At 40.2% G+C, this 25,136-nt stretch overlaps 1 protein-coding gene across 8 annotated transcripts in view; it reads right to left on the reverse strand.

Annotated features, from left to right (window-relative positions):
* CDKAL1 (CDK5 regulatory subunit associated protein 1 like 1) overlaps positions 1 to 25,136 on the reverse strand; it is a 712,098-nt gene that overhangs the window by 442,304 nt on the left and 244,658 nt on the right. The gene's annotated exons all lie outside the window — the stretch shown is intronic.

Genomic DNA, 25,136 nt, shown 5'->3' on the forward strand with positions numbered 1-25,136 from the left:
AAGAATAAACAAGTTAATACCTGTAACTTACTTAGAAAAGCCTTGGAATTGCATAGGTACTCATTATTATTTATTTTCTTGTAGAATAAATTTATACCCCATTCACCCATTTCTCCCACTCCTCTCCCTCTGGCAATGACCAATCTGTTCTGTGCACTTACGAGCTTTTGTTGTTGTTGTTGTTGTTGTTGTTGTTGTTGTTCAAGATTCTACATATAAGAGAGATCATACACTATGGTCTCTCTCTCTGTCTGACTTAGTTCACTTAGCATGATGCCCTCGAGGTCCATCCACGTCTTCACAAATGGCAAGACTTCATCCTTTTGAATGCCTGAGTAATATTTCATGATAGATCTCTACCACAATTTCTTTATCCATTCATCACAAACACTCAGGTTATTTCCATATCTTGCCTTCTTCAGATAAACACCCAGAGTTAAAGTGCTGCATCATAGTGCCATTTTTAATCTACTCAGGAACCTCCATTCTATTTCCCTTAGTGGCTGCACCTAGTTACGGTCCCACCAACAGTGGGCAAAGGTCCCTCATCCTCTATCACCATCACCACCACCACTGCCACCATCACCATCGCCACTAAGAGCAGCACGGCTTCCAGGCCCGAAAACCGAACTTCAACCAGACTGAATGTACTGAAGTGACCGCCGACAGCGAAAGGAGGTGTGATCAGCGTCAGAAGCCTACACCCTCTTCTGCCAGCACCACTGCAACCCCGGCTTGTGAGGAGCCATGAGAGAGGACAGTGTTGTCCACATGGCTTTAGGCCTGTGACACGCTTCTGGGGAGCACCGAGAGAAAGCAAGCACAAACAAAAGGAATCCACTGGCCCCCACCAAAGGCTACAAGCTAGACTGGGCCCTGTGCAGTGGTGTCCCCCAGGTAGAGAAGGCCTCTTCCAGGCGGGGTGATTAGGGGTACTCGGCCGCTTCCATCCTGTGCCAGGCATCACCGAAAGGTGCAGGTGACACCTCTACCCGAGGAAGGGGCCCATACGACACCTTCTTAAATACTGAACAAAGAAGGAGAACTAAAATTTTTCGACATCGTAGCTACTACCTTCCTGTTTCCATAACAGAAATCCATTTGTAAAGCAGAACACGAAGGAAAATGCTCACACGCATGTAAAACATCTTCACACTTTGTATTTTCAAATATAGAAGAGTCTCATTTGTTTAGTGATCAAAACGTTCACTATGGTCTAAGATGAATGTTATGTCATGGTTTTTACACCACTTCGTGCCTGCCTACCTGGTCACCTTAGCATGGCATCTAGCTAGGTGGGTGTTTTCTGTCAACTAAAGGCATGAAGCAAAGTTTAGGCATCAGTTTGACCACTAGGAATACAGGAGACAGAGTGAGTCCTAAATTAATAAAACCAAAAATAAATTTGCTAATGTCAATTGATGCACTGCCACTTCTGCAAAAAATTTAAAAATCATTATATTCACAGAGACTCAGAGTCTGAAGAAACCTACAAGGCACACCTATCAGACACTCGAGACATGCACTCGAATTCTACTGCCTACCCAGTTGAAAGAGATGCCTGCCCGTTGCCTTCCACAACCTTCACAGTACGGCCCAACAGGCCATCTGCCACCTCCTCCAAACTACCCATTCACATAGGTAAGAGATACGTACCCCAAACATCTTAGGCACACAAAACATGGCAAAACCAGACAGCACACCTTTAAATCAAACGTTGCCACGATGTACGCCAGCTACACACGAGGGGGAAAATGGAAAACACCATTTGAAAACCACCATCAGAAACCGTTCTGAGTAACAAGAGTAAGTAACTCATTCAACCAAATGGCTCTTTTCATATAAAGCATAAATCAACCAAGCCTGTGCATCATTCACGAACTGAAAAAAACACACCTATGTCAGTTACTAACAGACAATGAAGAGATTTTTTTTTAAAACATTCTATAAAACCAAAATCTTAAACACATGCAATAATCAAAATATGTCACAAGAGGGTGGACAAAAGAGCTCTCTCACTACTCCCTATCGTACTGCATCATTTCGCTGTGATTTCACAGCAACAGCACACTTGCACATTTATATATATTTATATATATATATATAATATTTACATATGTATGTAATATATATAATATACAATATTTACATATATACATAAGACATAATATACATACATAATATATACATAATATTATATTCTATATATTATATTCTATATTAATTACATAAATTATATATTGATTATATTATACATTATATAACATTATAATTGTATATTATATATTACATATTAAATATATTTGTTATAGATATATTATATATAAATATATATTATATATAACATGTATTATATATTATACGTTATGTGAAACATGTTACATATATATTATACATATGTAACATGTTATATGTAATATTTATATATAATATATATTCTATACACACACAAACACACACACACACACACACACACACACACACTGGTACAGCATAACATATTTTTAAGAATTTTACTATGAATTCTTCAATGTTTACGTAAATGTCCCACAGCTGTTCCAATACAGCCTACCCTTTAATTCTGAATGAAACCTTATAAAGCTGATGCCCTGAATGGGGAATTACGTACTCGCTCTTACTTGCAGTGCTCATAAGATAGATCTATAATTGTCTTTAAGTAATTGATTTCGCCTATGGGAGACAGAAAAGTAGCATTAGCTCAATTTTAATGAAGAGAACCTTACCACTCTTCTTAAATATAAAACACTCAGGCAAAAAAAAAAAGATAATTGGTCGATACTGGATTGCTATTTGTAATACTGACCATCTGATAATGTAAAAAAATTTTTTTTGAGTTTATCGCTCCATCATATGTGAGTAATGACGGAGGCACAAATGTAAGACACACGACATTACTATCATTAGAACAGCTTACAGGATTCAATTCAGAAACACTCCTCAGGTGAAGAAATTGTCAGCTCCAGTTAACAACTGTTAACTCTAGTTGATACATGTTATCAGAAACTATCATCTGACCCTTGATGGTGACAGCACATGTGGTCCCACAGGACCAAACAAGAGATTGTGAAAGATTCTGAAATAAGCCATCATCGTAGAAATGAGTCACTTGTTTGAGGAGAGCATGTTTGGGAAAAACTGACACCACAACAGCAACAATAACGTAAATGGCCCTCGGTAAAGAGGATTTATGGGGATGGAGAATAGGGCAGCAAGGCTCAGAAAAGAGTAAAAGACCTTTCTTCAGGAACAGGAAGTGTCTTTGAGAGGCAGGCACTTCAGGTTATAATCATGTTCATCTAATCTTCCATTATTTTCATAAAGCATTCCATAACACAAAGCAATTTTTTCACAAAAGCTCTATGGTTAAGACCCTTGATGTTGTAAAGCATAAAAACCCTTAACAGTCTTAATAATAATAATAAATAAGAAATCTGTGCTTTCTTGGGTCACAAGCTGATTAGAAAAAGGGTGTGTTGGGGGCGCCTGGGTGCCACCATCAGTTAAGAGTCCAACACTTGATTTCAGCTCAGGTCATGATTTCATGGCTCGTGGGTTTGAGCCCCACATTAGACTCTGCACTGGCGGTGCAAAGCCTGCTTGGGATTCTCTCTCTCCCTCTCGCCCTCACCCCTCTCTCAAAATAAATAAATAAACTCAAAAACTTAAAAAAAGAAAAAGGGTGGGTCTGTGTCCTTGCTGGAGATGAAGGGGAACTTTATATCAGTATTACCCTTCAAACAACAATGAAAAGTCAATTCTTCTTAGGCAGACCCCTATTATTTGATCCAATAACATAAGACAAATTAAGTAGCATTAAATAAAACTAGTTTAAGAAGGAGCGTGACATCTACCTTCCCTGACCCTCCGACAAATAGAGAACTTTTCTAGACCTATAATTACTACAAATAGCTCATGTAGGACTTGGGAATTTAAATTATTAAAAGGAAAAAACTAATTAAGAAAAATTCCACTTCGACTCTTAAAAATAGGTTGCCTTATACAAGGCTCCACAGAGGATGTTTATACATGTCTTTACAATGGAGTCTGTAAGTACATATGTTAATAAAAAGAAATAGAGCTGTATGCAAAATTGTGGACACTAAGGCCTAAATTCTAGTTCCAAGCCTATCAATGTTTCTGGTATTTAAAGCCGGTATAATACTTACGTTTCAGACAGTTTGGCGGACTGAACAAAAATAACATATAACGCACCACACAGTGCATCACACACAGTATCTTCAAAGACTGTTGGGTCCTTGCCCACCCCCTGCTCCCCACTATCCCATATTTAGACCAATTAAAATGCAAAGTGTTAAAAAGCCATGGCCATAAGTACTTCTTAATTCATCATCACAAGGAACAGCCATCGACTAGATATACAGGGACAGTAGCAGGGACGGCAGAAAGACACTTGTTAAAGAAGCATGGAGCAGGACTAGAGAGTGTCACAAGCAATGTGAGAACCAGGGTGGATGTCATGAAAAGGGTCCTGAATGGTTTGCTGATCAAACTGACCGCCACCACCAATAAAACGTTCACGCCACCATTTTTTAAAAATTGTTTTTTAGTGTTCTGATGATACAGTTTTATTAACGCCACCTGCTTTTTATGATTCTTAATTTGGGTTGTAAAAATATCACTGTCATTCTATTCACTTATTTATGATGCAATTAAATAATTCTGAAGAACGGTCTGAGAAAGAGCATCCTCATCTAAAATTAACTGAGAAGTGAGCTCTAAAGAAATGTAATAAGCTCTGCTTCTCTCTTCAATGATGACGCTTTGTTAGGTAATGATGGTAATCTGTGTTTATGGCTCAACCACAAGGCTAGCTGGCCGCTAGCACTTCGGAGTGCTGACACACTCTAGCGATGCTCTTCTCTCGCTCAGCAGCAGACCCTAAAATTCCTGGAGAGAAATGAAAGTACAAAGAAGGCCTCGAACTAATCAGAAGGGAACATAACAATACTGTACTGTGTACCCCCAAAACCCATGTCTATTCAAATTCTGTGAAGGTTCTTATTGCACAACAGGATCTTTGCAGGTACAATCAAGTTAAGATGAGGTCAGACAGATGGGGATGGGCCCTCATCTAGGGACTAGCGGCCTTTTTAAGAATAGGGAAATCTGGACATAGACACAGAGGAAAGAAGGCCATGTTAAGATGAATGCAGAGGTTAGAGTTACGTTCAGAATGAGTATGGCCCTGTCCACAGCCTTGATTTTGGATTCCTGGCCTCTGGAACTATAAGAAAATAAATTTCTGTTATTTTTAGCCACCCAGTGTGTGGCCACTTGTTATAGGAGCCCTAAGAAACTAATACAAGTACATGTGTAGAAAACTGATCTCGATTGTGTTAAATTAACAAGCCATAATATGCATAGCAACATATGAAATGTCAGCAAATTGTTAACAATGCCTATCTCTGCGTGGTGGAGTCACTGATTTTCATCCTATTATTTGTGCTTCATCCAAATTTTCTAACCCTTTTTTCTATAAACATTTTTACTTTTAAAATAAGAATAAAAGCCAATAAAGAGGCCTATAAAAAACTACACTAATCATGTACCAAGGCATAAAGAGAAAAACAAAATTAGAAAGGACACAGAAGAAGTAACCATCAAAACAGAGAACAATTTTAAAAATAAGAGACTACTTTGCACAAAATTATGTCAATGATTTTGAAAATCTAGATGAAATGGGTAATATTCTAGAAAAATACAAGTTAGCAAAACTGACCCCAGAAAAGACAGGAAGACAAAAAAAATCCATTACTAGAACAGACAGAGAATCTAAAGCACCCTCTCCTCTACTGAACCTTCAGGAAATCAAATGCTACAAGTTCTATATAAACTATTCCTAAAAACAGAGAAACAAGATAATTATCTGATATTTTTCTTACTAAACAAACATGACAATAATTCCAAAAGCTCACAAAGAATCCAAAAAAGAAAGCTATAACCATTTTCAGGAATATCAATGCAAAAAAAATGCTAAATAAAACACTAGCAAAAAGACTTTTTGTTTCTGGACAAGATGGAGTGACAGGAAATCGTATGTATAACGCAGGCTACAGAAAAAAATAAAATGCAGGACGACAACTGGGGGATGTAACAGCATCCCACTTATGAGGTTCTTAAATCTGCAGTGATAGAACTTGGAAGTAAATTGTATTAACTCAAATATAAATATCGTAAACTATAGTGTAACTAGCAAGAAAATGGGACCAAAATAAAGAGACAGAATAATGAAAATTCACATTTCACACAAAAGAAGGCAGGAGACCAGGAAAAAAGAAACCAAAACACATGGGATGAATTGAACAGCAAAATGGGACAAGAAATCCAACATACCAATAACCACATTACATTTAAACCACTTAAACACTACCAATAAAAAAGATGAAGTCAACATTTCCCTGATATAAAAGCTAAATTTCAAGAAAACTACAGACTAAAATTACTCACGAACACAGGTTTAAAAATTCTCTGCAAAATTTTAGCACACTGAATCCAAAAATTCATTATAATACACCATAACCACGTGGGATTTATACCAGTAAAGCAAAGGTGGTTTAACATTTAAAAATCTATTGATATAATTCAACATGTTAAGTTCAGAAGACTAAAAAAGAAGAGATGTGCATAAATGCAGAAAAGGCATTTGACAAAACTAAACACCCATGTGTGATTAATACACTTAGCAAGTCAGAAATGGAATCAAACTTCCTCAACCACATAAAACCCACAATTAACACTATCCTAAATGGTGAAAGACTGATACTTTCCACCTGAGATCAGAATAATGCCAGCATCCTTATCCTTCTATTCCAGATTAGGCTGGAAGTCCTGGCCAATGCAATAAACCAAGAAAAAAAAATCTAAAGGCACAGAGACCAAAAACAAGTAAAACCATCTTGTTTGCCAACAAAAGAATTATCTATATAAAAAATTCTAAGATATCCACAAAAAACTACTAGACCTACTAAGTAAGTTTAACAAGATGACAGGATGCATACAAAAATCAAAGTTTTTTATAACAGTAATGAGCATTTGAGAGTTGAAATTTTTTCAAATACCATTTATAATACTATCCCCCCACTAAAATACTTAAAGGAAAATTTAACAAAAGACATACAACATCTGTTAATCAAACTACAAAACACTATCAGCATTAAAGATCTAGTTAAACAGAAAAATATACCAAGCTCATAGATTAGAAAACTCAATATTTAAAGACGTCAGTGCTCCCAAAATCATCTATACACTTACTACAATTTGATTCGGGCTTTTTTTTTTTTTAATTAAAAGCTGAAAAGATTATTTTAAAACGTATCAAAATACAAATGAACTATGACAGCATAATAAACTTTGCAAAAGAAGAAAGAAGCTGGAAGACAAGCTATGCGATTTCAAGCAACGCCAATCAACACAGTGTGGAACTGACACTAAGGTAGACACATATATTGGTGACACAAAATAGGTAATCCAGCAAGAGACACACACATACACTATCAACTGATTACTGACAAAGATTCCAAGACAAAGGGAAAGGACTCTTTGCAACAAATGGTGCCAGAACAATTGTACATCCAAAAGAATGAACCTCAACCCTTACCGCACACAACATTCAAAATGAATCAAAAATGCACGCAGAGTAGACCTAAATGTAAGAATGAATGAATTAAGTAAATTACAGGATTTCTAGGGGGAAAAGAGAAAATGTTAGCAGCCTCGAATTGGATAAAGATTTCTTAACTAGAACACAAAAAGGTATAAATTATATTCTAAAGTATGATAAAGTAGGTTTCATCATAATTTAAAACTGTTGCTTTTCAAAACACAAGGTTAAGAAAATAAAAAGACAAGATATATAATGGATGAAAAATATTTGCAAAATATATGTCCGATAAAGAAACAGCCCCTAACTTTATATATATATACACACATATACACAAAGAGCTCAAGAGTAAGCCAAACAAGCTAATAGGAAAGCACAAAATATTTCAGTAGGCACCTGACCTAAAGATACATGCATATTCAGCATCATCAGTCGCGAGAGAAAAAACAATGAAAAGCACACTGAGATGTAATTATATCCCCAGTACCATGGCTCAAAGGGACTGATTACATCACGTGTTGGCAACAATATAGAACTGGGCCCGCAGCAAAGGCTAGTGGAAATATAAAATGGTACCATCCATGCAAACCATTCCACTCCTAGGCATTTACCCAAGAAGAAATGAAAGCAACTGGAGCCCTCATGAATGAGATCAGTCTCAAAATTTTGAGGCCCCAGAGAAAAACTTTGGCCCCTCAACCATGTGAGGATAGAGAGAGAAGCCAATGGCCACAAATCAGGAGGAATGCCCTCACGAGTACGTGACCATGCTGGCTGGTGCCCTGACCTTGGACTTTCCAGTCTTGTGAGCTGCGGGCAATAAATTTCTGTTGTGTATAAACTGGCCAGCCTGTGCTATTTTGTTACAGCAGCCCAAGTGAACTAAAATTGCACAGATTACCAGAAGTAAGATGACTAGACGTGAGCTTTCTGATATGAAGCAACAAGTAGGACACACTACCTGCTATGAAGCATTCTTGCCAAAATTCTGAACTCTGATCAAGTCCTAGATCCAATTTCCACTTTGCAGCAGAAACTCAGGATAAAGAAATATATTAAATAACACTGTGAGGATGCAATCAGAAGACTCTGGAATATGAGAAGCTCCAGGACAAGTGAAATGATCTCCTAAAATCAATAATAAGGAGGAGGAGGAGAAGGAGGAGGAGGAGAAGGAAGGAAGGAAGGAAGGAAGGAAGGAAGGAAGGAAGGAAGACAGAGAGAGAGACAGAGAAAGAAAGAGACAGAGAGAGAAATAGAAAAACCAAACAACAAATGAAAAAATACTTAAGGGACCATGTGAATATAAAGTTAGCACTGGCCTGGGCTGATGCAGACTTCCCTGGGAATCTCTTCAGTGTCCCTCTTCTCACACTTGTATCCTTCGAAACCTCAGAGGTAAGATAAACCCAGCAGGTGTCTGCTTCACCTGCTGTAGAGAACTGTCATTGGATTGAGGAAGTTGTGAAGGGGTACGTAGGTCTTGGTCCCACTTAATACAATGGTCTAAAACTTCAGTGAAGGGGCGCCTGGGCGGCTCAGTCGGTTGAGCGTCCGACTTCAGCTCAGGTCACGATCTGGCAGTTTCCAAGTTCAAGCCCCGCGTCGGGCTCTGTGCTGACAGCTCGGGGCCTGGAGCCTGCTTCGGATGCTGTGTCTCCCTCTCTCTCTCTGCCCCTCCCCTGCTTGTGCGCTGTCTCTTTCTCTCAAAAATAAACATTAAAAGAAATTAAAAATTTAGTGACAAATCAAGGCTGGCTCTTCACTGTGTCAAAGTGGTGCCTTTGCACATCGTGACTCTGGCCCGTGGCATTTAGACAGAAGGCTCATTCCAGAGAAGAGCTAACAGCACCTGTACATTAGGGCAGGCAGGCGAGGCTTCCTGATGAGACAGAGATGCTGGAACTGCTACATCTTCTGCCCTGGGTCCTTCAGTGCATTAAAATGAAAGAGGTATTTAACATCATTTTCGTCTCTGGAGTCTGATGGCCAACCTGGGACACATAACCAACAATGCGGTAGTGTAGACATACCAACCGAAAGGAATACGTGGCTCCCCTCCGGGTCCTGATTCAAAAGAGCTGACTGTAAAGGTGGTGGGGGCGGGAGGGGGGGTGGCGGGCAGGATGAAAAAGAGCATCAGCTCTGTTTTGTCAGTTTTCAGACTGACAGCATTTGCTGATAACGAGAAAATCTATTAATTTTAGTTTAGGTATGACAGTGGTATTTGGGTTGGTTTCTCATTTTCCCTTTTCCTCCCCCTCCACAGAGAGAAGAAAAAAGAGTAAGATTTCTTTCTCTAGAAATAGATGACTAAGGTATTTACCAATTAAATAATACAATCTCTGGAATCTGGCTCAAAATAATCCAGTTGTGCTGAGTCAGGAAAGGGGTAGGGGAAGGTGCATGACAGATAAAATAATATGTATTTCCAAAGTTGATAATTATTGCAGCCTGGTGAACATTTGAGGCTTCCTTATGCTAGCCTCTCTCTTCTGTTTGAAGTTCCCCATAATTAAAAAAATAAAGGAAATGTGAAACGCTAAAAGGTAGAAAAACAGGATACAAAATAAAGAATGTGTCCACTCATAAGTTTACATACATCTTTAAACTGACTGGATGCTTCCTTTCCTATATTAAGTTTTATTCATGTTATAAAACTGGAATATGAAACATGGTGTACATTCCTGAGCAATTTCTATTCATAAGACCACAAAATTAAAAATATCTTTCTCCAAGGAGTTACATATCTTAAAAGAGAAAAAAAATCAGCTAAGAATACAATAAAAAGGATGAGCCCAATCAATCCCCAATTTCTGCCACTCAATACACTCTTCAAGAACTAGAGCAATTCATCTTCAAGTGTTGCTTCCTTTCTAAATGTATTTATTCCTCAACTGTTAACCCTCCAATTTGCTCATTTAATTGAGTTCAAACGAACAAATATTTACTGAGCATTCACTAGAATGAAGCACTCTGATGAAAACAAGCAAGAACGGAAAGAAGAATGTTGCCTCCTCAGGCCAATGTTCCTATCCCCCATGTACGGCAGACACAAAGTCATTACTAATACAGTAAAATACCGACACGTTAAATCCCCGGCTCAGAGCTGGCTAACAAAGAGATATACCTATTTGTCATGTTGGATATCCAAATCTGGTTTCAGAAAAAGGCAAAAAAAAAAAAAAAAAAAACGGGTAAAAATTATTAGTGATATGAAATGAAACATCTTTCTCTCTCATATTAGTTTAAGCTAAAAAGGCCTAGCCTCCTGATACTAACTAGTAACTTGAAAGGTACAATGTATTAAGGAGAGCGTACGTGTGTTTGTCTGTGTATGTGTGTGTGTGTGTGTGTGTGTGTGTGTGTGTGCGCGCGCGCGCGTGCGTGCATGTAAGGACAGCCCTATGAGTGATGGTTAGGACTGGGAGCCCCAGCTGCAGCTGAATCGTCTTAATTAGGAAATACTGACCTTAGATGTCTGGTACAGTAAGTTGTTTTGGAAAGAGCCCTCAGGCAAAAAGATCACAGATTTTGTTATGCTTTCCACTGTAAACAAGTTTTTGCTTTCCCCCTGATAAAAACACTGTGGTTTCTGCAAGCAACACTGATGCAGCCAAAATGCATGTATGCTTTTGCTTTCAAAAAGGACCTTGTGGACTGTACTTCAAGTACCGTAGCTCAGAATTAAAGTTACACACAGTGAAAGAGAACGTTATCATGTAGTCAAGAAGAGAATGTGCAACATTCCCCTTAGTATGAAATCAAAGTTACTTAGTGACCAGTCTGTATTTACGAACTCGTCAAAAAATGAGTCTTGCTTCCTAACAGAAAACACAGGAGGAAAACGGATTCATTTTCTGAAGGAACACAGACTACATTAGAAACCACACCCAAGGTTTCTATTACCATCTTCTCCTGATGACAGCACATCTCGCCCCAGTTTCTCTCCCGAAAGTCAGACCCCGGTTTTCAACTGGCTGCTGAAAATATCCCACAGTCATCTCACACACAGTTCTTGGAACTCCCTGTCTGCAGGGACAGTACCACAATGTCCCAGCCAGAAACCGTGGGCATCATCTCTCGCTGTTTCCATCACCACCACCACCCCTTTCCACATTCAATCAACTAACAAAGGTGTAGCAAACTTTCTTTGTAAAGGCACAGAAAGTAAACATTTTTCCAGGCCAGCCCTTCCAAGCCAAAAGGCAATCAAAGTTGTTATGTATGTACTTTTATGATGAAAGACAACGAATCTCCTGAAGCTTTTGACAAAATTCAAAAGGTATTAATAACAGATATAATTTTCTTGTAATTGGGACCTCCTAAGAAGCGGAATGTAATTCTTTCCTTGTGACAGAAAATATTTTGCTTAATTTGGGTTCAAAGTTAATGGCCCCAACCAACAGAGTTGGTTACAAATATTCATCTGTTAATACTGATACATGAAGAGACGAAGAGATGTTACTTATTTCATCTTTGAAAACGTCTTTTCACACAGATGGGTAAAGGCAAATACTGATAGCATGCGAATTTAATTGAGCAAATTCATCACTTGGAAGGCATCCACACAGTTCTACTCTTGATGTTTGTCTTTGATCACATTGATACAATGCAGATTCATCACTTCCAATGAAGGCTGGAGGGGGGGGGGGGAGTCCCATTCTGCACACTTAAATAGATGTTCAAGCATGGAAGTTTCCTCAACTCTGGCATTGAGGTCCAAAACACACTGCTAGAATTAACTGCAGTTTGAGCTCAGAAAACGAATCTGCTACCAATCTGGGGAGGAATGGAGAGCACATTCTTGGTGTGAGTTTGGACAGCACGTGAAGCGTGGAGAGTAGCCCAACATTACTTGTGATGCAAACATTAGTTGCTATCAAAATGACTCTCCTACAGTAGGAGTTTCACACAGAAGTCCCTTTAGCACTTTTCTTTTTTAAGGAGGCTCCACACCCACCTTGGGGTCTGAACTCACCACCCTGAGATCAAGAGTCACATGCTCTACCGACTGAGCCAACCAGACGCCCACAACTTTTCATTTTAATTTCATTAAAAAATATCATCAAATCTTTAGCAGAAACTAATTCAAAGCCTCTTAGTGTTCAGTAAGAGCAGGTGAGAGTGGCTCTTCTCATTCAGTAAAATTTCAATTCCAGGGGCGCCTGGGTGGCTCTGTTGGTTGAGTCCGTCCGACTCTGGCTCTGGTCATGATCTCACAATTAGTGAGTTCGAGCCCCGCGTCTGGCTCTGTGCTGACAGCTCAGAACCTGGAGCCTGCTTCGGATTCCGTGTCTCCCTCTCTCTGCCCCTCCCCAGCTCACACTCTGTCTGTCTGCCTCTCTCTCTCTCTCTCTCTCTCTCTCTCTCTCAAAAATAAATAAAAACAGGGGCGCCTGGGTGGCGCAGTCGGTTGAGCGTCCGACTTCAGCCAGGTCACGATCTCGCGGTCCGTGAGTTCGAGCCCCGCGTCGGGCTCTGGGCTGATGGCTCGGAGCCTGGAGCCTGTTTCCGATTCTGTGTCTCCCTCTCTCTCTGCCCCTCCCCCGTTCATGCTCTGTCTCTCTCTGTCCCAAAAATAAATAAAAAACTTTGAAAAAAAAATTAAAAAAAAATAATAATAAATAAATAGCATTTAAAAAAATTTTTTTAATTTCAATTCCAGCCCCAACCTCAAAAAAAATCACGGTACAACTTTGCCACTGCTAAGTCACCAACTGCTATGCAGTAGGGCAAGTCCAGATTTCTAGCTTTAATCTCTGACAAAAAGTCACAGAAGAAAAGCTCAATTTGTAAGAAAAAAAAGGAAGAAAGAAATTCACCACTGAACTGGCTCGACACGCAACACACTCAGGTATTTTCCTCAAAGTGTGTGCTGGTAAAAAGTAAGCAGCTATACGTTTTGAACACCCTGTATTTTCCCAGTCTGTGAATCTAAGGTTTCTCCTGCGCACATATTTTCACCATCACCAGCTGCAACACATCTTGGCGGGTTCCACTTCAGCTTGTACCGGATCCGTGGGGTTTTTTTCTCATTTCCTTGTAAACATTCCCACCTGTAATCGTTCCACACAGGCCATGCCGAGAAGCTAATCCTTCCACCACCTCCGATTCCTCGCTGGCTCTTCTAATCGACAACTGAATGATCCTGGACACATTTACTGACTAATCCAGAGCCAAAGAAAACCACTTGAAATCATTTCTCCAGTTTTTGAACTAACTACTGATACAGCTCCTCGTGTTCTCCACTCATTGGGCAACCGCCCTCACCTAGTGTATACTAAACAAGTTTATTCTCACTGGACACGCTTCTCCAGCTGCTACAAACACGCTAAATTACGTCAGTATTGACAAGGAGTTCTTGCCTGGCTCACAGAAGTGCCGATCAGAGACAATTTAGTTTGTAGCCTCTTCCTCATTTGTGACTTTTGTAAAGCAATTCTGCTATACACAGATCTTCCATTTGGAATTGTCTAATATTTCTACCTGCTGCTTTTCTGGGAACTGGGAATACTATGATGAGTGCTGAGTCTGATAATGTCAAGGCAGACTGTATTCTTTTAGCACAGAGCGTCACTGCAGAAAATAAAACCAGTGCTTTGCCATCTAATTGGACAACAATGTCATTCACACTCCGCTGTGCCTTAAAAGTGAGGCATTCAAAGCACACTTTTGTCTTCTTCTGTTTGGGAATGATGGTAATAAAAAATAAAGTAAAAACTGTAAAAAGCACTCTAGGTCTACTCAAAACACTGCTGAATTAGTTATAACTGCAGTCTGTCACGTGCTGAGCATCGTACCTTCCGTTCTCTTCCTGACGGCCCCTTGTTTTCGGGGCACCCGAGACCACCCACCCACTGGGCAGCTGACCGGGCAGAAGGACTCACAGGATTCCGGAGACTTGCACTCAGGGCTACGGTTTCGCACGCCAGTGAGCAGGAGAGAAGGACGCAGCAGGTGAAGCCTGGAGGAATCGTGTGCGGCTTCTCACGGCCGTCCTCCCGGGAGGGGCCGCACGGAGCGCCCTCCTCTCTCTGGCAGAGGAATCTAGGAACTCCCATGGGCAGTACAGCAGCCTCGGGCAGCCTGCTCCAGACGCAGCCTGCTCCAGACGCAGCCTGCAGAATTTGCACTCGGGGCTGGTCACGGAGGCACAGGGACTAGGTCACAACCACAGTTTAATCAACCTACGCAGAAGTCGACAGCCACGTTTACGGATGCCACAAAAGGGTCGGTCCCAGTCTCCATGCCCCGAGCCCCAGCTAGGCCCTTCTACAACCCAAGACTTTCTGCATTAACTCTTTTCTGCACGGCACCACGTGTATTCTCTGGCATAACTGCTCACTTCGGCCACCACGGTGCAAAACGCGGTCACAGCCAACAACAACAACAACGCAAATCGTGTGATTATGGCTGTTTCCAAATAAAACTTTATTTAGTGCTCACTTTGGCAACACACACACCAACAAAACATTATTTATGTTGGTTGAAATTTGAATTTCATGTAACTTTCATGTGTCATGAAATATTATGATTCCCCCCCCCCCCAAATTTTTTAAAAATGCGAAAGCCAGTCTTAGATCACAGGCTGTACCAAAAAAGCCAGTGGCTGATTTGGCCTGCAAGCTGCAGCTGTCTAATGTCTGAACTGACCAATCACCTAAATTCTCAGTCCCATTTCCTCTTGCCTCCGAGTTCATGCTATGTATTTCTTTCCTGAATTGTGACAACTCACAACATTTCTTCACCCAGCAGTGCATTCTTCCGCCTAGCACTGTAGCTGATATATAGTACGCATTCAGGATAGTCGTAATAGGGTTGTTGCGGTTCCTAAACTTTTAAAGGTATTTTCCAGGGGCGCCTGGGTGGCTCACAGTCAGTTAAGCTTCCGACTTCGGCTCAGGTCATGATCTGGAAGTTCGAGGGTTCGAGCCCCGAGTTGGGCTGTGTGCTGACAGCCCAGAGCCTGGAACCTGCTTCAGATTCTGTGTCTCCCTCTCTCCCTCTCTCTGACCCTCCCACACTCGCTCACTCTCTCTCTCTCTCTCTCTCTCAAAAATAAATAAACATTAAAGAAAATTTTAAAGGTATTTTCCAAGTTTGTGGTCATTATAAAATGGTTCTATTCAAAGATGTAACAGAATACAATAAACATAAACAGAACAGAATAAAAATATGATCTTAGGAAATCATTTCATAAAGGATCTAAGTATCACATTTTATGCGCCCCCCCCAAAACAGGTCTGAAAAATTGAAATTAGTTCATCTTTTCCTAATACCCTCCTGCCTCTGAGGATAATTTATCCTTCTAAGTACTTCCACCTATGTTCTTGATCCCATATGCACCAGGAACGTATTCTACACTGAAGAGCCTTGCTTCTCATTCGGTTTCTCTTTCTCCAACAGTTATTTATCCTGAATATAAAACTTCTCCTATCTTCCTCATGACAGTGTTTCAGGAAGAAATTTTTTCTTCTTTCTATTTATTCATTTGGTTGCTGTTTATGATATAGGATGTATAGGATGTTGTGTACAAAACACGAATATGTTTTCAGTATTTTAAAATAAAATGAAGAAAATTATTTGCTAAAGATAACTCGTTCATACTATTTAAGGACTGACAGCAAGTACTACAGCAGTAAGAAAATACCTTTAAAGAAAATACCTTACTAAAAGTATGTTGTGTAATAGCACACTTAAAAGTCCATAACACAGTTAAGAACGACGCCACAAAACTAGCTAAAATAACCTATCATTTCCTTCAGTCCATGGGGAGAGAGAGTGAGAGAGAAAAATTTACAGCTTTTTAAAAAAACGTTTACAGCCGCCTGGGTGGCTCAGTCGGTTAAGCGACTGACTTCGGCTCAGGTCATGATCTCACAGTTCCTGAGTTCGAGCTCCGCGTCGAGCTCTGTGCTGATAGCTCAAAGCCTGGAGCCTGCTTCAGATTCTGTAACTCCCTCTCTCTCTGCCCCTTCCCTGCTCATGCTCTGTCTCTCTTTCTCTCTCAAAAATAAATAAAAGTTAAAAAAATGTTTATTTTTGAGAGAGAGAGCACACTCATGCAAGCAGGGGAGGGGCAGAGAGAGGGAGTCAGAGGATCACAAGTTCTGTGCTGACAGCAGAGAGTCTGACATGGGGCTTGAACTCATGAACCTCGAGATCATGACCTGAGCCGAAGCCAAATGCTTAACCAACTGAGCCCCCCAGGTGCCCCTATAGCTTTTTTCTTGACACAGTGAATACAGAATATTTAGCAACACTTTCCTATAAAGCAAGGGGGTTACTATATTTGTATTGTGAATATTATGTGAATAATATCTAAGCACAGTTTTTAATAGATAGGGGTTACACAGGTGTATTATGTTAAAACTGAGGAAATGCGCTTGTAAGATGTGCGTAACCCATTGTTTCTAAATTTTATGTAAAAACTATAAACAAATACTGACCTCCAGTTAATGACATGTCTGATGAAGCACTTAGAAGTGTTCTAATGTCTGCAATTTAATTTGAAATGTATTGAAAAAGACAGGATGAAGTGATGGATGGTCAGAAATGGAGAGAGGAGTAAATATCAAGGATCACAAAATGTTAATGATGCGGTGCCTGGGTGGCTCAGGCAGTTAAGGGTCTGGCTCTTGATTTCGGCTCAGGTCATGATCTTGGGGTTCATGGGTTTGAGCCCCGTGTTGGGCTCCACGCTCACAGATTGGAACCTGCTTGGGATTCTCTCTCTCCCTCTCCCTCGGCCCCTCCCACTCATGGCTCACAAACTCTCTCAAAATAAATAAAATTTTAAAAAAAAATGTTAATGACAGACGCTTCATGGTGTTCACTATAAAATTTGTGCAACATTGCTATTTGACGTTTTCATAATAAAATTTTGGGACAATGTAAACCAGGCTGCTGAGGCGGCATCTGCAGATCCTCGTAAGGAAGCCTAAAGGCCCATCTTGCAGGACGTGGCGCATACTCCCCTCGCTGCCTCAAACACAGATCTGGACACCCAGAGATAACAGCGGGGCAGTGCCCCTAATGATGACCCACTTCAACCGTTTTTTTAAAAAACTCCCTGTGAGTCCGAATTAACTTGCAAGAGTTAATACCTACAGAGGGTCACTCCACCAGGGGTGACGGTAGTGTGTCCACTAAACTGAAGCCCAGCCAAGCCCCTGATGCTTTCGGGGAATGCACGGAGAAGGGGGTGGTATTAGCCGAGGGAGACTGAGCCTTCCTGTCACAGGGACAGGACAAGCGGAGGCCTGGGGGGGAAGGGACTCTCTACTGCACCTTTTGTATTCCTGTGTCTGGTGGTGAAAATTGACAGGAAACCGCGAGGATCTTTCACAGGCAAGCCTACCCAATGAACCAAACCTTCAGCAGAAGTGAAAAGTATGGATCATCTGTGGGCTTAAAACTCTGGCCAGAGGAAATAGGGACTAGGTGGAAGAGGAAGGACATCATAAATATCACCTTCTAGGTCAGTTTTTAATATGTGTCCCTGAATCTCTAAGGATATAGAGTCAGAGATTTCAAGGATTCTGTGAACCCCATGAAACTATTCATCCATCCATGTATGTATGTATGTATGTATGTGTTATCTTATGTATTATCTATCTATCTATCTATCTATCTATCTATCTATCTATGAAAGAGAGCACACGCACATGCAGGAGAAGGAGAGACAGAATCTTCAGCAGGTTCCATGGCCAGTATAGAGCCCAATGTGGGGCTTGATCTCACAAACATGACATCATGACCTGAGCCAAAATCAAGAGTCAGATATTTAACCAACTGAGCCACCCACACGCTCCAAACTATACAAAAGCATTTAAACAGGTATGTGCCTGTGTCCTTCTCTTTTCTCTGAAGAAAAGAAAATCTCCGACCAAAATGTGTTCAAAGATGTAGGTTTATTATGTAATAAGCTATTTATAAGGATGACACTAGTAACTCCCTGTTGATAAACCAGTCAGGCTGAAATGCCTGAAACAGTAATTTTCCACATTGTACCTTCCATTCCCTTACTTATATACCATGTGACAAACATTACAGAGCACAAACTAGTTTATGAAAGTTATCTGTGAAGTCAGTTAATGTGTGAAGTTAGATGATTCACAAAAGAAAACCACAGATATCAGCCCTAGGTGCCTATCATGTGCCAATAACTGCCAAGAGGCTTGGCTACACAAACTTCCATAGAACATGTATGAACACACATGCATGTACACACACACACACACACACACACACACACACACACACACACACACGGCCAAAACAAGGAAGCCAAATGAAGGTGTTCTCTGGTAGCCTCTTCCTAGCAAAATGGGATCTAGCTTATACTCTCTCCTCACTTTCTTCCCTTTTTTTGTCCCTTCTGATTTTTCTTTCCTTTATATTTTCAGGAAGATGCTAAGGTGGCAGGGGAACACAGAAAATTTTTTAGGGGAAAAAGGGAGAAAAGAGTGGTATCATTAAAACATGTTTAAATTTCTATCAGTTATCAAAAGGATTAAAGAAACCAGTCATAGTAGTTTGAGAAGTGTTTCACATATTTAAGAAAATAACACTGCAATAAAGACAAAGTTTCTTTGTGTACCTGTGTGATCCCTCCCTTTCCCCCTCCAGGACCCTCCTGCCTTAGGTAACCACTGACCTGCTTTCTTTAAATATAGACTTGTCTACATTTTCTCTAATTTTATGTAGATGGTATATTGCCATGTGTAATGGTTTTGTCTGAGTTCTTTTGCACAGTTATCCTGAGTTTCATCCAGGCTTTTTAGGTGTCAAAAGCTAATTCCTTTATTTTGCTGGGTAGTACTCTTTTGTATGCCTGTGTCACAATTTGCCCTTTCGCCTGGTGGTGGACAGTGAGATGACTCTGGTTTCTGGTTATTACAAATAAAGCTTCTGTGATCATTTGATTTAAAAAAAAAAACTGCAGCTGCGACAGTCTGGTGGGTACATGCTAGTCCCACAGTGTCAGCACGGCTGAATGCTCTTAGAGGCCATAAGGGATCCATGCGACTGCGTTTCCACCATTTTGTGTTTTCATAGCCTCTGCAAAAGGAGATTGGCAATTCTTCCAAAATATGTTTAAGATGATCACATGGTGAATATGAGAACCTGATTTTACAGTATCTGTTCAAACAAAAAAATTCAAATTTAAACAAGTGATTATAAACTTCTGCTTTTTCTAAAATAGTGTTTATGGGGGCACCTGGGTGGCTCAGTCAGTTTAGCATCTGACTTCAGCTCAGGTCATGATCTCTTGGTTCGTGAGTTCAAGCCACGCGTCGGGCTCTGTGCTGACAGCTCGGAGCCTGGAGCCGGCTTTGGATTCTGTGTCTCCCTCTCGCTCTGCCCCTAACCCACTTGCATCCTTTCTCCGTCGCTCTCAAAAATAAACAAACATTTAAAAAAAAATAAAAATAAAACAAAGTGGTATTTATGTATGTATGTATTTATATATGTATGTATGTAATCGCTACCCCTACCATGGGGCTCGAACTCGCAACCCTGAGATCCAGAGTCCCATGCTCTTCCCACCAAGCCAGGCTGGCGCCCCAACTTTTGCAATTTTATAGGCACCAGTTCCAAAGCAGTAACAACTTCTTCCTTTATGCAGAAGTGGCAAGGTTGGTGTGCACGTGTGCACAGAGGCAACGGAGACACATAGACATCGGCTTGGTCGTAAGCCAAACCGTCTCCTCTGTGACTGACATCTCTGTCCTGACCAAATTCCATCCGTTCCATTCTCACCTCCAGCAGCAAACAAGACAGTACTTCTGCAAGTTGTCTTCTGACCCACAAATGGTGACTGGCAGGAGCCGCCAGAATGAAAGAGAGTCTTCTTTAATGGGAAATGACAGCAGGCAATTAAAAAGTTTTATTTAATAAATCAAATCATGACAAAAAGCTGCCATTTCACTGTCCTATTATTCATCTCCTATTACCTTGAGGTGACAATATTCCATTCACTGCCGAGGACAAATGCAGTAAGGCTTCATTTAAACTCAGAGACTGCTCCAAAACTATGTTCTTCTCAAATATACAGTCCCAGACCCACCTCCCTCTTTGTCCAGACGACTTCGCTTCCTACTTAGATGCAAGTATACACTTTTTTTTTTTTTTCCAAAAACTTCAATCTCCCTCCCCCGGTTCTCCACCTAAACATTTAACATTTTTTTTTCTTTGTAGGATCAATTAATTTTTAAAATAACTGCCACATGGTAATTTCTACAATGAATTTCTTGCAGGGTGTATACGATTTAGTTCTGTGAATTACAGCACACATATAGAATAGATATATGCAAGCACCATGGCAATAAGGATACAAGAACCTCATCACCGCAACACATTTCTTCCCGCTCTCCCTTTACATCCCCTCTCTCATTCTCCCTCCACCTCTAAGCACTGGAATCATTGGTCTCTTCTCCATCATTATCATTTTCTCTTTTCTCGAATGTCATATAAATAAATTATACAGTACATAACCTTTCTGAACTAAGTTTCTTCACTTGGCATCACGCTTTGGAGATTCATCCAGGATGCTAGGGTAGCAATCATTCATTCGTGTTCTTATTGCTCACTACCCACTGAATGGATATAACAGCTTATTTATCCAGTCACCCCCTGAAGGACGTATGAACTGTTTTTGGTTTGAGATGATTTGGAGAGGAGCTGCTAGAAACACTCGTGTACACGTTTTCCTATGAAATGAAGTCTTCTCCTCTCTCAGACCCACAAGTGGGATTAATGGTCAGATGGTAAGCTGACGTTACACTCTTTACAAAGTGGCTGTATCATTTTACCCCACCATGTAAGAGTTCCAGATGCTCCAAAACCCTGCCAAAACCTGGGACTGTCAGTATTTCATAATCTTACCTAGTCTAATATGTGACTAGTGGCAGAGTAACGATGCTGAAAAACTTTATATGTGCTTCTTTGCCACCGGAATATCATCTTTAGCTCAGTGTCTGTTCAAGCCTCTTGTCCGTTTTTTTAACTGGGTTTTTGGTTTTCATACTGAACATGAATACTGAGTTTTGAGAGTTATTCTGGATATTACCCTCTGGTTGGGTATGTAAATAGTTGCTCCCAGTGTTCAGCCTGCTCTTTATTCTCTTGATGGCATCATTCACAGAGCGACATGTTCATTTTAGTGACGTCCATCCTTCTTCCTTTTGCAGACCATGCTTTAGACACCATGTCAAAGAGCTCTTTGCCTAACACCGGATCCCAAAGATCCTCTCCTGTGTTTTCTCCTACGACTTTTGGAATTTAAAATTTTACTTTTGGATCACTGATTCCGAGGTGAATTATCATATATGTGAGGTTTAGGTCAAAGTTCTTCTTTTTCCACATGGATAACTACCACTCCAGCAAAAGCTGATGTTTTCCCCTTGGACAGACTTGGTGCCTTTGTCAAAAGTCAACTGGCCATTTTGTGGAGGTCTATTTCTGCACTTGCTGTTCTGTTTCCAATGACTTCTGGGCCTATCCCTTCACATTCTCTTGACTGTTGTTGCTTTAGAATGGGTTATAAACTAGGGTGGTGTGATTTCTCCAATTTTATTCTTTCTCTAAACTATTTTAGATAGCTCTAGTTCACTAGTCTTTCCATATAAAATTTAGGATCAGCTTGGCCAGAACTAAAAAAAAAAATCCAACCATAATTTATATTGAAATTAAATCTAGAGATGAATATGGCTTCCCATATTGATAACCTGCACTACGTTGAGTCTTCCAATTCATAAACATCATGTTTATATTTTTTTAGATCTTCTTTGATTTCTCCCACTGTGTATTTTTCATCATACAAATCCTAATACAATTTGTAGTGATTTTTCTTGGAGCTCGGATGTAAAAAAATTTTTTTTTTTAATTTCAGTTTCCAATAGTACATTGCTAGTTCATAGAAACACAATTGCTTTTTGTGGGCTTGAGGTTGCATTCTTGCCAAACTCCCTCATAAGTTCCAGTTTCATTGTAGATTCCATGGGATTTTCTATGTAGATAATCATGTCATCTGTGAACAGGTTTGGTTTTATTTCTTCTTTTATTTTCATAGAACTGTGCCCTACCACATCTAACACGGACTCCTCTGGAAGTAAGAACTCAGATGGTTGCCAGTCTTAGATGCCATGCCTAAAACAGGGTCAGTGGTGGTGGCCGAGTCAGTGTTAACCATACTCTGATCTACTCGTCCCAGTCTCCTTCCTTTGCCCTTGGAACTTGTGTGGCCATGGTGCTAGCATGTCTCACATACAAACCCAACAAGCAATGGCAAGTTTGGTGTTCAAGTAGTGTACGCCTGACATGAGAACAATACAGCAATGTCAGAATTCTCTTATACACTTATTCCTTGCATTTCTCTTTAAAGAATAAGCCAAGCCAACTGTAACTTATGCAACATAATGCAAACTTAGCAACAACCTATAGTAAAAAATAAGTCTATGCGACGTAAGGAAATGTGGGGAAAATACACAACGGACATCAAAATGAGGTCAATCAGTGACAACGCTGCCTAGGAAAGTAAGCTTGAAGAAGGGTATTAAGAAGTCCGATAAAGCGAATAAATCAGGCTTTCTCAATCAGCGTTCCGAGATAATTAAATACCACAAAAAATAATCTAGGTGATTATTTTCTAATCTCCCAAGGATGATAAACAGATATTTACCAATCTAGAAGCCTAGGAAAGAAGCGAATTCATTTTATACAGTAAATGCCATCGAACATTCAGGTGTTAAGTTCAGACTTCATTCTCTCAAAGAGCACAGCCTGAGAAAGACTGAAATACATACTGAGGAAACAAACAGCAAGAGAAAATTCTGAATGAAAACATACCTAGCATTTGGAAACTGAGTCTGAAAAACTTTTTTGTTGAAAGCTTCCATATACCAGTCACTGTTAGGTGCTAGGGACACAAACACACAAGCCTTTAGGGAAAAAAGGAAAGTAAAGAGTAGAACCAGAAATACAGGCAGGAAAGGCAAATTATGGGTGAACAGAAGAGGAACACAAGGAGATACAAAGTCTAGAGTTTTGTGACGGTTCTCACACATCAAAAGAAAAGCCTTAAGTCACAATAGACTCTTTATCCCATTTAATTCAAGGCACTGAATACAAACATAAGTTCGCTGTGTTCCACTGTTCCTTCACCAAAGCATGAATGGCCCACGTGATACCATTTTCTGCTGTTCTGACCCCTATATACTTCAACACAAGGTAACATACGGTATCACTGTTATGAGGTCTCCAGACCACAAAAGTTTCTAATCCTTCCGCCAAGCTCTACAATCCTGAAGGGGAAGATGCATCACCTGTCAGAGTAGCCTCCTTCTGTCTGTCACAAACCAGTTCTCCTACAAGCGAGTGCGATATGCAGGGCCACCGAACTCTGGGCTGTTAGGCCCAGTGGGCCTCAGTTTCATCATCTATGAAAAGAAAAATTTTAATCTCTAAAATCCTTTCTGGCTCCAAGAGTCTCTGAATATATGAATCTGCCAAAAGGGTTTTTAATTAATCCAAGAATAGATTTGTATTAAGAAGGTGTGTGGGCAGTTGGTATTTGGCCACAGGGCTACAAATAATAAAGGAACTTATTAAATAGTTTTGCAAAGTCTATCTCTAATTAAAAGGGTTTCTCCCCCGCCCCCATCTTTTGTAAGAAAGGCCTCAGACCATTCTCATTAGTTGGCGAGAGATCTCAGGCAGCACAACCCATTCACGAAGAGCTTAAACCAACCTGCTGCCCACGACGCAAAGTGTCATGTTACTCTAGTAATCTAGACATTCGTCAAAGAAATGTTACAAAGGACAAATCCACCTATTTGCAGTAGATTTATTTAAATCAACCAGTTGTGGGGCACCTGGGTGGCTCAGTCAATTGAACCTGTCCAACTCTTGATCTCGGTTCAGGTCATGATCTCCCGGTCTGTGAGAACGAATCACCGGTCAGGCTCTGCGCTGACAGCGTGGAGCCTGCTTGGGCTTCGATCTCTCTCTCTCTCTCTCTCTCTCTCTCTCTCTCTCTCTCTTTCTCTCTCTCTCTGCCCTTCCCCCTCTCTCTAAATAAATTTTTTAAACTTTAAGATAAATAAATAAATTCAAAGAGTTCTTTCTCACCTACGACACCAAAATGAGGAGGTTTGTAATAAAACGTCACAATTACATAAAAGTCAAAGATGTGGGTTCCAGGCATTATTTCATCCATTCGTTCACTCACTCACTCACTCACTCAAATGTTTGAGTGGTCCACTAACCTGATTACCCAAAATGCCTACGTTGTTTTAGAAAGAAGGAATAAACATACATGGGGGTTAAAAAAAAAAAATAAAGAGAACGTCATCTAATTAATGAGGATGATAATAACAGCAATCACTTATAATTACTGATTTGCCAGATGCTATCCTAAGCAATGCACAGATATACTCAATCCTCACGACAAGCCTATGAAACAGATATTGTTATTATTATTAATATT

Source organism: Prionailurus viverrinus, chromosome B2 (assembly GCF_022837055.1).
Source record: "Prionailurus viverrinus isolate Anna chromosome B2, UM_Priviv_1.0, whole genome shotgun sequence".
Taxonomy (NCBI): domain Eukaryota; kingdom Metazoa; phylum Chordata; class Mammalia; order Carnivora; family Felidae; genus Prionailurus; species Prionailurus viverrinus.